This window comes from Dermacentor albipictus, chromosome 3 (assembly GCF_038994185.2).
Source record: "Dermacentor albipictus isolate Rhodes 1998 colony chromosome 3, USDA_Dalb.pri_finalv2, whole genome shotgun sequence".
NCBI classification, from domain to species: domain Eukaryota; kingdom Metazoa; phylum Arthropoda; class Arachnida; order Ixodida; family Ixodidae; genus Dermacentor; species Dermacentor albipictus.
Window position 1 is genome coordinate 184,158,479 of NC_091823.1, and position 13,577 is coordinate 184,172,055.

A 13,577-nucleotide genomic window follows, 5' to 3' on the forward strand; every position below is an offset into this window, starting at 1 on the left:
AATATCTTGGCCACAATTGAATGCCTACTTCTCGCACCTAATGTGGCTGCTGAAGGAATATCTAAGAAATCTTAAAACGCTTGGTCCACAGAGAACCATACGCATACGGCTCGGTATCCTACACCGGCGAGCCAAGACTTTCCGGAGAGGTTGCCCTCAAGCAAACGTGATGCAATCCGTTGAGTCCCCACTGTGATGGCGGCGAGCGACCACTGTTTCTTTTTCTCGTCTGCTAGCCAGAAAGCTTCTAAAACTCTGCCAGGTGAAAATCCACTCGGCCAGAGCAAACCGAACACGCACCGATGTGCGCCGCGCGGTGGTCAGGGCAACACGAGAAAAGCGTATGCGCTCTGGCTGGCTCTGGCAGCCCGTGGGTAAGGTAGCAAGACCCAAAAAAATTGAAGACGCTCAATGTGTCCTCGCGAATAAAAGTGAAAGTAGAAAAAATAAATACGAACGTAGTTACCTTGGCTGGCTTTAGTGTCTTAACATGGATGCTTTGGCGTATAGGTGAAAAAAGAAGTTGATATTTTTTATGTGACATGACGGCACAAACGGACCACCACAACGCTTGGTGTCATCGAGCCTAGCTGCGTGCTTTGTCAACTTGCCAACTTGTCGAATAGTGTGTTGATTTGGCTTGTCCCGTTGTGTGTTCCAATGCAATACTTTATAAAAGTCAATGCACCTTTGGAGTCAAATGTTTATAACAACATTAGACCCACAATGTTCCGTTGAAAATCTAAAGCACTACTTTGGAAATGTCAATGCACCTTTCACATCAAAAGTTTATGAGATTTATACCCATAAAGTTTCGGAATTGATATCCATGCGCTCCATAAATTCCGCGGCCTCTGCGATATGCCACGCTGAGCCCGTTTGCCATCAAAACGCCATTGAAACTTTGTACTCGGATGGGGCTGCTTGCGTTATCTGACTCCCGGTGCATGGTCGTTGCCACGAAATCCAGCCCTAGTTTGCAATTTTTGCGGTGAAATCTTATTTTGAGCAGGAAAAATACATTCTAGACAAAATCCAGAATGATTTCCGGCGCCGGGGGTTGCATTGGTGGGCGGTGCGTTGACAGCACGAAAAAATTTCGGGGGGGCGGGCTAAAGCCCCATAACCCCCCCCCCCTCTCCCTGGCCACGCCCATGTCTGTCTCTTAAGGTCCCATCGCATGCTTCGAAGAGATACGATCACGCACTGAAAGTACGTAGTGTCCTTTTAGAGGTGACCTATATTAGTATTTTTTTCTCGCTGTAAAATGAACAGAATATTTCTTCACCTGGTGCCGGTGATATTGTAAACGGTTATTTGTACACTTTATGTCTGTCTGTTTGACCGGGGTTGTTGGAGAAATATGGGAGAGGCCTTTGCCCAGCAGTGGGCGTAACCAGGCTGATGATGATGATGATGTCTGTTATGAATCATTTACTTTGTTTTGTAAGCAACCTTCATGCGATGCACGCATGTAGGAAGCAATCACATAAATCAGAACTGGATGATTTCTGAAGGAGCTCTCTTGTCTCTCTGCGCCATGTAAGAGATGAGCGATGCGTTTCAGTGCGAAATGGGTAAAGTGATGGTTTGCAAAGAAAGGGAGATCACCTCTTGATCAGAATTGATTCAATAGTACGTGTTGCTGGGCTAGCAACACGCAACAATACAGAACAACTTCAGACTATAAGATACAAGGACACTTGGCGCCAACCGGAAACAGATTCAGCTGTATTGCGGCAACACCTATGTCGGCCAGATCTGGGCGCTGCGTCAACAAACGTGCCCTTTCGCTGTCTCTCTAGGTCAAGGCGGAGCGCATTTGCCTTCGCACTGCAATGCACATTAGGGTGACCCACGACTACACAAGGCGAGACAACAGTTCTGGGCAGAAGTGTGGATGCAGCGGCACGTAAATTATTAGAGGATTTTCATTTATAGAAGCGAAGTGCGTCGTTTAGCAGCGGCACGTTGGTTTCCCTTTTTTTCCTTAGGTGAGACGTGTTATTAAGAGCCTCACGAGGTATAAATGGTGAGAATTTTAAGTTTTTTGGTTCGCTGCACAGTGCATGCTTCTATACACGGGAAGTCTTTATAAGCAGAACAAATAGTCGAAAGTCGGCGCTCACCTCGTCTCGTCCCCCTTTCAGTTTCAATTTTGCGCTGAGTGGCGTTCAATCTTACGCTCTAAAATTGGTCTGAACGGATTGACACTGCAGCAGGCGTGCGTGTGAGCCGTGAACTTTCATAAATAGACTCACCCGTCGTCTGCCGGGGCGTCCCACTGCAGAAAATCAAATTGCGCAATTCAGTTGCCGGTGAAAGAAAGTAGGCGTGCCCTCCGGCTGGTTGTATAGTGCGCGCCGTCGGCCACACTGGTGCCACAGTTTCCCGGGTGGTCGGCTACCTCCACGAACGAGCACAGCGTGCGCACACCGGGCCGGCAGAAACTTGGTCACTCACGCTACAGCCTCATCGACCCTGAGTGCGAAAACAAAAGACGTCCAAACGAGCTCAAATGACCAGAACACTGCTCGTTTAAAGAAGACTATCGCTGCTGGTAGGCACGCCGCGGTGGCACAGTGTTACTGCTAAGGAAAGAATTCTGGCTCAGCGGCAGTGGCGCTAGAATAGCTACCGACTTTGGTCGCTGGTCCAGTCCTGGGATTTCCGCCAAAATATTGGGATTTGCTATTAAGTATACGTCGCGCATTCTTTGTAGGACATGGGAACCCGGCTCGCTAGCCGTCGCGAGGCGCGCGCAGCGAAGTCGGGCGCCGGAAAAAGCGCTCCCACTCACCGGTCGTCGTTGGTTTCCCTCGGCCGTCCGGCTGCCTTCTGACGCGGTGGCTTGGCGCTCGGCGGCCACTTTCGCCGCCGTGGCGGCGAGAGAGAAAGCGCGGCCGGATTCCCTGCTGGCGCAAACCATTTCACATTGCTGTGGGCGCAGACGCACGGACTCGCAGGGCAAGTGCTTGCCCTCCCTGTTCTTTCAATGCCTCTTCTTGCGTCATCAGGGCATTAGTCGTTGCATCTAAATAGGCAAGTGATCTGTGCGGCGAGCACAATTGGCCCGTCAACTTCTTGCGGAATCCGATCCAAAAAAAGAAAGAATTGTTCACAAGGCATCGATAGCAATTGTCAATCATTGATTGAATAACACTTCTAGAAAGCTGTTCAGTTTATTAGAGTGATGACGCATTTAAAGTAGTGTACTTGCTGCAGTGAGGATGTAGCCACTGCTGTTTCACTGAGTGATTCCGCGAAAGCAGGGCCGTTAAGCAACGGATATGTAGCGGTGTCTGCAGCCGCCGAAAGAAGCACACAACATCTAGACAAGTGTTTTTCAAACTTTTTCAGTACGTGACTCATCTTGGTAGCAACTAGCCTAGCATGACTCTCTGCCTTATATGCCGTATGAAAATGTACTTTTGACATTGACGTAGGTACAGTTACATTTTAATTCAATGAAACGACGTTAAACACAGCAGAGAGATCTACCAAAAATGTTTGCTGATGTTTGTTGACAAGAATTGGGGCACTATAACGTAAAGCTATTCCACACTTTTCTATTCCATTTCTGGAATCGGCCCTCCGCAATTGGTACAAAACATTTTTGGACCAACCCCACTTCACCTGTCTATCACGCGACATCACGAATTCCGCGGTAGCTCCCCATCTGATATGACGTGCACACGCTGATTATGTTTGATTTGACCGAACAAAAGATAATAGCTATTTATCTAACAGTAGTTATTTCTGATTCGACGCCTTCTCGCCATCAGCCCTCGGCTATTGGTACAAAGCTTTCGGGCTGCACCCACTTCACCTACCTGTCACGCGACATCATAAAACTGCAAAAACTCACTGCGTCAAAGTGACGTGAACGCGTTCAAGATGAATTAATATGCCAAGCAAAACTGAATTTTCTTCTGTATAGCCACAGGTTGCCCCGTTCTGAAAGGAATAAAAGATGGCTGCCGCCAATCGCTCAGGCACTGGCTACTCGCACCTGCCAGAGAGCGTGGGTTTATTCGTACAATAAATTTTTTTGCCTGGCCGTGTAACGTTTTCGAGTACTTTCGGCAGGTTTATGACCTCGCTTTGCCAACTCTTCTTTGCTGAAGATCTGTTTTAGCGGCATTCTTAACCTTTCGTTGCATGTCGTCGTGATTTTCGACCAGCCACCTCAAGCTAAGGGAAAGTGGACCAATCGCTGACGCCGGCACCACCCTCTTCATTCGGTTATCGATTATTCAGTGCAGTGGCTCGGCCCCATTGAATCCCTCTCCACTTGAGCGTGCCTCTTGTCAGACAATTAGGTCAGACAAGTCGTTCGGTATAGGCAATGTTATTCATTTTTCAAGCAAACAAAATTGACCTCCTATGAAGGAGGAGAGCGTTTGATTGGCCTGTTCAAACAACCCTGCAGATGACAGCCCGATGCTTCCGTTGGCGGTTACGTAAATTTGACGTCAGGAGATTGGAATAAAAACATATTGGAATAGTTTTACGTTATAGGGCCCTTGATTTGTCAATGGCCGCTCAGACACATTTGACCTGGAACATCTCAAACCCACCCACATCGAAGCACCCGCACCATCGACCTTGCTGCATCCTTCGACGGCGCCTCCATACGTGACACCCAAGACCAACGCCAAGACACGCCGCGTCAGGTGCACTTTCCATCGTTCATCGAATTTTCCTCCTCTCTAGGGGTGGGAGCCCTCTGTAGCGGCATCGGCGTCGCATGAGAATCACGTAGATGTTCGCGTCTACATGAGGCACGAGCGGCTGGCGTGCTCCGGCACGGGCTAGCGTTCCAAAAGGGGATCAAAAAGAAATGCTACGCTAAGAGATCCAGTGTCGGTTTTTCCTATACCGCGAGAGCCCGAGACTTTACTGGTATAGGTAGTCGCTCGTCACCACAGATATAACCGTATATTTTAATTAAAAGGATGTATTTGCTTGGTACAACCATACCTGCTGAACGCAAATTCTACACTTTCGGTTAGACAAAACACGTTGCGATTGGGAGGCAGCATTCTGTGAACTTTTCTTTGTGGCGGCCGAAGGTTTAGGTCGCCGTTTGTCCTGCCATTTCGCCGTCCATTTTTTGGCGAAAAGTAATATTATGCTCTGCATAAGAAGCATAACTTCAGGGAGCATATATTTATTTTCAATACTGCCAGTCCCATCAGGGACCATAGCAGGTGGACATACAGAAATGAAAGACATGGTAATAAACGTGCACATACAAATTGCGTGTCAATAAGCCAAACAAGGAACGTAAAGGAACAAGGTAAGAATACATAAAAGTAACAAATATAGATATCACATTTCTAGGAGACATGCGCAGCAATACAGATAATACAACATGAAAAAAACAGCAAACCGGAACAAAAATAACAGTAAACACCTTCACGATAATCAGCATGGCTTACAAGAATTGCAAAGCATATTATGTGAATGAGACTGCGTTACTGATTACTAGATGTGGATTCTAACCGTGATGTGAACTGAGATAATGAGTCTGCAGAAATGACTGTCGGATCGAGGCGATTCCATTCCCTTATCACGAGGGGGAAATAAGAGTGCATGAATGTGTCATTATGGCATGAATATTCTGTTAAAGCGTGTGCATGTTTATGTCTTGATGATCGTGACTGCGAAAAACATATGTATTTTGTTAGGTCAATCTTATAATAATTGTGAATCAAGTTAAATAAAAATTTTAGCCGTGCTTGCTTCGCCCTTGATGAGAGCGTCCCTAAACCCGATATAGCCGCAAGGTTAGTGGATGAATCTGTACGCTTGTACTTGTTGTGAATAAACCGCAGCGCTTTTCGCTGTACTTTTTCGAGTTTCGTTATGTTAGTTACGGAGTGGGGAAACCAAACTGTGTTAGCGTACTCCAAAACCGGTCTAACGAAAGTAGTACACGCGAGAAGCTTAGTCGACGTTGGTGCAAAGCGGAGACATCTTCGGAGATAAAATAGCTTGCGTAATTCCTTCGAGGTCACGTTGGCAATGTGCGCGTTCCATCTCAGGTCAGAAGTTAGAGTGATGCCTAAGTATTTATGCTGGTGAACTTTCGTTAGCATTGTGCCGTTAATAAAGTATGGAAAGTCGTAAGGTTGTTTTTTTCTTGTTACCGTCATGCAAACTGATTTAGTTGTGTTTATCGTCATTTCCCATTTTTCGCACCATTGATTTAGCTGGTCTAGTGAGTTGCTAAGCGAAACATGATCTTCGTAGGTGTAAATTGTTTGGTAGAGGATGCAGTCATCAGCAAACAGTTTGATTTTACAGTGATTATTTCTGGTTATGTCGCTAATGAAAATTAAAAATAACAGTGGCCCCAACACGGATCCATGGGGGACGCCTGATGTGACAGGCACTGTCGCAGATTCCACATGCTGAATTTGTACGAATTGTGCCCGGTTTGTTAAGAAATATGTTACCCAGTCTAAAATTTCCCCATCACCAATAAAACCTCGCAATTTTGTTAATAATTCACTGTGGCATACGCGATCAAATGCTTTGGAAAGGTCTAATAATATTATATCAGTCTGGCTACAGTTATTGATGTTAAATGCGAGGTCATGCACAACTTCCGTAAACTGCGTGGCGGAATCCGTGCTGGTGTTGCGTTAATAAGTTGTGAGTGTCAAGAAAGTTTCTTAGGTGTTTAAGGATGATATGCTCGAGCATCTTGCAAGCGGTGCTAGTAAGAGATATTGGTCGATAATTAGAGGGCAATGAGGTGTCTCCTGTTTTCTGTATTGGGATGATTTTCGCATTTTTCCAGTCGTCGGGTAAGGATGATTGTAATAGGGATTTTCGAAATATGAGGCCCAAGTATCGGCTGCACCACTCTGCGTATCTCTTTAGAAAATGGTTTGGAATGTCATCTGGTCCGCATGATTTTTTAGGGTCAAGGGTGAGCAACATGTTAAGGATACCCGCGTCAGATATGATTAAAGGATCGATGCGCGATGTTGAAGTGCTACTCAAGTCTGACAGGTTACCGTCATCTTTTGTGAAGTTCGAGTGAAAATAGTTATTGTACGCATTAGCCTTGTTAGTTTTTTTCCTCAGGAGACAAGTCCGATAGCGTGTCTTTAGTAGGGCGGAAGTGGTTCCAGAATCGCTGAGGGCTGTTTGTCAGAAAGTTAGGCAGCGTTACATGAAAATAATGTTCCTTAGCTTCTTTGGCTGTCTGTCGAAAATGTGCTACTGCGCATGCTAGTTTGCTAGTTTTGGATGGGCATGATCCATGATTTTTAATAGAGTTACGTATCCTTTTTACATGACGTTTTGCGTGGATGACTTCCCGAGTTATCCATGGGCTTGTTCTTTGCGGTCGCTTGTTTTTTAACGGAACATAGTTAGTTACACAGTAGCAAACCATATTCTTAAAATGAAGCCTGGCTGTGTTCACATCGACTGACGGGTCGGAGGTTATTTCAGTGAAGGCTTGAAATTCGTGCGCAAGGTGGGTTAGTATGCTGGCGTCATCCGCCTTCTCGAAGTTGGTTACTATAGACGTACTACAACGCGTTCTTATCGAGCAGTCCAGAGGCAACAAGCATAGCGGTATGTTGTGATCTGAAATGCCTTCAATAATTTCTGTCTGTGCTTGGTGCCCTGAAAAATGATCACTGATTAGTATAAGGTCAAGGATATTGTTTGCTGAACCTTGCTTACGCGTCGGTTCTAGGATTATTTGGTGAAGGTTAAATGATAACATTAGGTCAAACAGAATTTCTGAAGCAGATTATGTGTGATGCATAGTTACCCAGTATACGTCTGGAAGGTTAAAGTCTTCCATAAGGATAATTCTACAGTTGTTAGCATATCGGAGTAGAAACTCATGAATGGCAGAAATGCTCTCATCACCCGAAGAGGGGCTTCTATAGAAGCAACCCACACAAATAGTAGTATTGTTACAAAGAATCCTGCAAAACACGCTTTCAGCACCTGATACATCTGGAAATAAAACAAATAGAAGGTTTTTCTTCATCTGAAGAGCCACGCCACCCCCACGAGAATCCCGATCTTTTCTAATGACTGAATAATTCGGTGGAATGATTTCATGGTTGGAAACATCCGGTGAAAGCAACGTTTCCGAGACGGCGACTATATCAGGTTCGCGATCAGTTAACAGGTTTTCGAAAGATTCTATTTTGTTTAGTAAGCTTCTTGCGTTCACATTTACGATTGTTAGTTGTCTTATCGAGCTCTTCTCCGCGTCATTGGCGAGCCGTTTGTTTTGCTTGATTCCACTTCTTTTTTTTAAGGGGTACTTTGTCATTAGTTTCGTCGTCCCAAACAAAGGCGCGTCTGTTAATGTACAGTTTGTCGAAGGCCAGGGAGACTTTGCCGTGTTTGTCGCGATTTTCTTTGGCACTGTTCCAATGTTTCTTTCTAATGTCCCGTATTTTAGGAGAAAAATCTTCCTCAATGGCAAATTTTGAGCCTTTAAGTTTAAAACCTTTTTTCAATATTGCCGATTTGTCGCGGGAATTCAGAAGTTTAAAAATTACCGGCCTAGTCTTTTTCGCTTGCGGTCTGCCTAACCGGTGTATGCGTTCTATCGTAACTGGGTCCAGCTCTAGGATATCTTGTACGATATCTCTGCTAACTATCTGCTCAAGACTGTCGCTCGTTTCTTCTTCCGATTCCGGTATGCCATAAACTATTAAGTTAGCTCTCCTGCTTCTGTTCTCAAGGTCATCGATTTTTTGTTCCATTGTTTCTATTACGCGACTCATGCGGGAAATCTCGGTCTGACAAGATTGTACTTTGCTTTCTAGAAGTGCTATAGCATCTAATTTGGTCTCTATATCTGCAAGACGTTCTTCCTTTATTTCTTTGATATCAGCAGCAATTTCCTTCAGTTGCTTAACGATGTCCTTTAGTTCAGGGCCGGGGTTCGTTTCGACGTCCCCTGATAACAGTAGCAACTTCCACAGAAATACAGCCATATCAAACACGCCGTGACATAGCTGCGGGAACGGCAGCACTACCAAGAAACGGTCGCTAGAGCGGAAGCATTTTCCAAAAGGCCTTCTCACCTGCACAACGAAGATGAGAGGATTAGTGCACTGCATGCTAGTAGTGCCGCCGTGCCCACTGCCGATGTAATGCCCGTGCGGGATATATATGGTTCACTCCTGTGGTGGCGCTTGTAGCAGCTTATGCGCCGAACAGTCTGCGCACGTTGCCGTCCCAAGGTGACTTGGCCGATGATTGTCTGATGACGTCAGCGTATCCCACACGTGGACGTGCATTTCATTCACCGGTGGGGTGACAAAGGTTATCCCGGGATGGTGGATGCTACTCTTGGCGCCATGAAAACACAGACCAAGGGCGAGCTGCACAACGAAGATGAGAGGATTAGTGCACTGCATGCTAGTAGTGCCGCCGTGCCCACTCAAGGTCATCGATGGGTATATGTATGGCTCATGTATGGTTATATACAACACTCGTAATAAAGACCGCAAAGACCGCGTTTAGGGAGTATAGGCACCGAGATTGAAAATTTCTCTGTTCCGGCAAGCAGAACATACACACAGTATGACTCTGCCTGACCCTCGTGACCCACTAGGGGTTCTTGACCCGCAGTTTGAGAAAGCTCTCACTTAACCACACGTGCCGGCAGGCGTGGCCATTCGCCGACACGCACAACTCTGCTACGGTGGCGTCACGAAGGCATACGTACAACGGAGTCGAGTGTCACCTGCCAGCGTTTTTCGCACACTCCTCATGGTGGGTGGTGGTAACAACTTTATTGAGGTTCTGCTGAGTTATTAACTGGCAGGCCCGAGTCCTAGGATGGCCCCTCACGAGGAGTGACCCTTTCGGCCCAGGCAACGAGGGCTTTTTGTAGTTTTTGATCCGGCGTTCTGAGCAGCTCCTCCCACGTCTGCTGTGAGGGAGCTGACAGGAGCGACCTGGAAGGGGGTAAGCCCTCGCACCCCCAAAGAATGTGAGTTTGGGCAGCCAACGTTTGATTTGTGAAGTTTTGACATATTGGGATCCATTGCCCGTTGGTAATTATGGCCAGCCAGTGTGGGCTGAGGAACGACTTAGCTTCGGTTCGACGCAGGATCGAGGCTTGTGCTCGGATGAGCCTAGCGTTTGGAGGCGGGTAGATTCGCCTTTTTTGCTTGTAGTAGTTTGCTATCTCGTGGTATGTAGTCGGTGCCTGATTCATTAGATCCGAGTCTGAGAGGCACACCTTCCGGTTGAATAGACCTCGGGCCGACTAATGCGCCTCCTCATTCCCTTGATTCCCCGAAAGGACAGGGACCCATATGAGTTCAACAGTATTTTCATTTGTAACGTCCCGTAGGACTCGCGCTGCACAGACGCCTATGCGTCTGTGCAGCTGATGATTGGCCTTTTGGAGTCGCCCATGATAGTTTTCACGGAGGAATTTATGATGGCCAAAGCAATGGCAGTCTCTCCCGCTTCCATGGTGGACGCTGTTTTTATGGTCTCGGCATTGAAGATACTTCCCTCTCCAGTCACGACGCTCACTACGTAAGTTTGGTGATTTCGCTTTGCTGCATTGACTTAAGCGGCGTGCTGGTTGCTTTGGTACCTTTCTTGAAGAGCCTTGGCTCTGGCAGACCGCCTCTTGTCGTGTCTCCCAAGGAGCATGTTTTTGGGTAACGGTTTTATAAACAAACGGCATTTGACCGCACTGAGTAATGTTGTTCTCCCTGCTGAATTCATAATGGGATTCAGCCCGAGTTTACTTAGAATTACCCTGCCAGTTTTGGTGCCAGAGAGTCGTTCACGTTGGGCTGTTTTATGGGCCTCCATGAGTTCGTCTAGGGTATTGTATATACTTAGCTCAAGTAATCGTTCAGTGTCCGCATACCTCGGGAGACCAAGGGCAGCTTTATGAGCTGTGCGAATGACGCTGTTTTTAGCCATACGCTGGAAGTTGTTACATGCCCTGTAGGAGTGCGCTACCGTAAGAATTTTTTCAAATTAGTTCTTTAATAGCAGACATAGAAATATTTGAATTTAAAAAAATTCTTACGGTAGCGCACTCCTACAGGGCATGTAACAACTTCCAGCGTATGGCTAAAATTTGCTATGTAGCCTAACTTTTCCTTGTCAGAAAGGCATAGGGGGTAGTAAGGGAAGGAATACACGATGCAACTGATCAGGAAAGCCTGCATCAGATGGCAGATATCAGTCTCCTTCATATCGCGGTGTGGTTTGGCTACTCGTCTGATTAGGCCACATATATGGCGGGCTGTCGTCTGTAATCGGACGATCGCCTCAGAATTATGGGTGTTATGTTGAATTAGCATGTCCAGGACTCTTAAGTCAGTACGGGTGGAACTGGGCCGTCTTCCATACCGACTCGTATAGGTGAGGTGGCGTCCCTTTCGGTGGCAAGTTTGGTTGATTTATCTAGGATGACGAGAAGCTCCGATTTTCTCGGCGAGCACGCTAGACTACTCTGTCGCACAAAATTTTGTAGCGTATGCGCGGCCGCTTGTAATGCTTCCGTGATTTCTCCATGGGAACCGCTATTGGTCCAGATGGTGATATCATCGGCATAAATGGAGTGTTTGATACGCAGGTTCCTTTCCAGTAATGGAGGCAGGTTTCGCATGGTCACATTGAAAAGGAAGGGGGAGAGGACTGTTCCGGTGCGCAGTGATGACCACCAGCATGGATGCAACAAGAACAAGAAGTGTGTTTTATTCAGGGATGCTTGCAGGTATATATAGCTTTGGTTGACTGTCCGATAACAGACACGTGCTTCATTGATCAGTCTGATCGGAAGGGGCCATTCCAGGAGCGCATGCGCGACCTGACGATACATCTTCCCCCCGGGATAACGTTATAAGTTGAGAGTAAGATACGAGACTTGTTTAAAATCCCGGCCGTAATGCAGACGATTGGGTTGCTGTCTTTGCCGGGTGCATCGCCTTCGCACCGCTTGCGTGGGCAGCATTGTTGACTGTGAAGCAGCTGTCGTTGCTTGACATGGCGTAGTTGCGGTTGATTCTGATGGCGACGCCCTCCTAGGCATCGTCGCCTGGGGAACCTCCTCACTCTCGGATTCATCTTCTCCCAAGTCCGCGTGGAAAAGCTCACGTGTGGCTAGAAGGTGTTGCCGGTTGCGTCGGAGTATTTGGTTGTCCTCTGTAGCGACGCGATAGGACCTCGGCGCCACCAGGTACATGACTCGAGCCTTGCGGTCCCACGTGTCTCCCCGTACTCTTACCACTGCATCTTTCTGGAGTTCGGGTAGGGGTTTCCTGCTTGCCAATTGCCGAGGTTGGCGCCTAAGTGCTTGTTTCCTGGGGCACGCCCAGAAGTCTGGCAGCCACGTACGTAACCTTCTGCCCTGAAGCAATTCTCCTGGTGAGCGGCCATCTTCAAGAGGGGCCGAACGATAGGAGAGTAGACACAGCCAGAAGTCCTCCCTCGTTTCACTTGTTTTCTTCGTGATCCTTTTGACGATTTGGACACCCTTCTCGGCGAGACCATTGGACTGCGGGAACCGTGGACTTGACGTCGCGTGTTTGAAGTCGTATCTGGATGCGAACAGGGCAAATTCATGGGATGAGAACTGCGGACCGTTATCGGTGCAGACTTCCCTGGGAATTCCGTATCGTGCAAAAACTGCACTAAGTTTACTTATGACAGTTCTTGTTGTTGTGTCAGCTAGTTTCTCGACTTCCGGAAAATTTGAGAATGCATCAAACACACATAAGTAGGGGGCTGCGCCGTACATGAAGAGATCAACCCCAACCCGGTACCAGGCATGTTCTGGGATCTGTCGAGGTAATATCGGTCCGCTGGGCTGCTTATATGCGTATTTCTGACAAACGGCGCACGACTTGACTAAATTTTCGATGTCCCTGCTCAGTCCTGGCCAGAACACCAAGCGTCGGGCAATTGCTTTGCACTTATTTATGCCTAAGTGTCCTTCGTGAATACGAGTGAGCATCTCAGCTCTCATGAGCTTTGGGATAACAACCTTTGATCCCTTCATCACCATTCCTTGTACTTCTGATAACTCAGGAGAAACCGGTTTCATCGCGCCACTAATTTCTTCGCCGTTCCTAAGGCAGCGCAACACAAGTTGCAAGTCTTGGTCAGCGGCTGCTGCTTCTGCTAGTCTGTCTAACATTTTCTTGCTCACCAATTCTGAAGCCACGCCCACTGCATGTATGTCGACGCCATCTGTGAAGCTATCCACGCTGCGGGGAGAGACAGGCGACGATCTGGATAGCATGTCAGCCAGGAGCAGTTCTTTCCCTGGGACAAAGTGAAGGGCATAATCGTATCTTAATAAGGGCAAGAAAAAACGCTGTAATCTTGGAGGCATGTCTGCAATAGCTTTAGCCGCGATAGCTAGCAATGGTCTGTGGTCGGTTTCAACGATAAATTTGCGGCCATACACGAAGTGAAAAAATTTTTCGCACCCAAATGTTATAGCCATTGTTTCTTTTTCTATTTGGGCGTATCTTTGTTCCGCCTCGGACATTGTCCGGGAAGCGTAGGCTACTGGCCGCCAACTGTCACCATACCGC

At 47.2% G+C, this 13,577-nt stretch overlaps 1 protein-coding gene across 4 annotated transcripts in view; it reads right to left on the reverse strand.

Annotated features, from left to right (window-relative positions):
• LOC135920826 (very long chain fatty acid elongase 7-like) overlaps nucleotides 1-13,577 on the reverse strand; it is a 397,384-nt gene that overhangs the window by 306,967 nt on the left and 76,840 nt on the right. For 3 of the 4 annotated variants that reach the window (XM_065455093.2, XM_065455097.2, XM_065455096.2), the window contains exons 2-3: nucleotides 2,801-3,051; nucleotides 2,262-2,481 (exon numbers count right to left, since the gene is read on the reverse strand). The gene's annotated coding sequence lies outside the window, so the exon portion shown is untranslated. Of the gene's footprint in view, nucleotides 1-2,261; nucleotides 2,482-2,800; nucleotides 3,052-9,080; nucleotides 9,327-13,577 lie in introns of those variants that run through there. The other variant, XM_065455094.2, reaches the window with a different exon arrangement.